General features: G+C 35.1%; 1 pseudogene; it reads right to left on the reverse strand.

Moving 5' to 3' along the window:
* Window positions 1-440: 440 nt before the first annotated feature.
* Window positions 441-629, reverse strand: LOC118731019 (annotated as a pseudogene).
* Window positions 630-1,201: the final 572 nt, after the last annotated feature.

The raw sequence follows: 1,201 nt of genomic DNA on the forward strand, positions 1-1,201 counted from the left end.
TTACATCTGATAAAAATACTTTGAAGTAAATTATTTTGCATTAGTAAATAATGGAAGTATTTCAAAGGAAAATTATTTCTAGAGGGAAAGCACATAGTATCAAGTCATAAACTTTGTATTTTTTACTCTTTGTTATAAAAAATTCAACTACAATAAGGATAGAAAGAATATATATTTTCATCACCTATATTAAAATGTATTTAATATTTTGCAATATTAACCTCATCTACTTTCTTGAACTTCAATTATAAACTTATCTGTACTTAAAGCATAATTCAATTATATATAAAATAAATCTTATCTTTCTCAAGAGGATTGCTATAGAGATTTAACATTTAAAGGCAGAAAATATTTTACTTTTTTTCTAGAAAGAAATAAAAGCTTATTAAAGTTGAGCATTATTTGGAATTTGGAAGCCTTTAATATCTTTTTTTTAAACTAGCAGTTTTCTGCATGGTTTATCTCCTCAGTTATTGTCTACAGAACTCTGAGAAGTGGTAGGGGTATGCAGGCGCAGACTCAAAGCCTGGCTTTCTCGCCAACATTGTGGAAAGGGACTGTATATCATAGGGGCAGAGCTCTATGCGCCCCTATGCCACCTGGACAGAGCCCAGGGAACATCATATTTTTTTATGATTAGAGAGGAAGTAGACTGCTTCTATAGTTTTCTCTATATGTTTCCTTTAATCACCTACACATAAATATACATTTCCCCCCCAAATAGGTGAATGTGATAAGAATTTCAATAAGCAAAACCAAGGTCTACTGCTACTCTAGGAAGGAACTTGGCAAAGGAACTCCAAGACAACCTCATGTACAAAAGGGAGGCGAGGGCTCTATGCCTGTGAAGTCCGGTGGATTTATGGCCTCTAAAACAGGGCAATGCAATCTGGTGGTGTTAGGGTATGAGATATGAATCCTGGGTCTAGCAGTCATGTCGCTAAGCCTCAGGTGTCTCCATGTCTGAAATATAAGTGTACTAATGTCTATTTTGCAGAATTATTGTGAGAATTAGTTGCATAGGTCAAAATTTGTTATAAGAACTTAGTAATGGTAGCTAGTTGATGTAGTGTTTTGAAACAGTATATTCACGAGGTTTGATGACATGAGGAGGTGAAGTAAAATTTCTCCATCCCATTTACTCACTGCGTGGCCTTGGGCAAGTCCCTCAGTCTCACAGAAGTCTCAGTGTCAATGGCTG

The sequence above is a fragment of the Pipistrellus kuhlii genome, unplaced genomic scaffold, assembly GCF_014108245.1.
Source record: "Pipistrellus kuhlii isolate mPipKuh1 unplaced genomic scaffold, mPipKuh1.p scaffold_m20_p_3, whole genome shotgun sequence".
Taxonomy (NCBI): Eukaryota; Metazoa; Chordata; class Mammalia; order Chiroptera; family Vespertilionidae; genus Pipistrellus; species Pipistrellus kuhlii.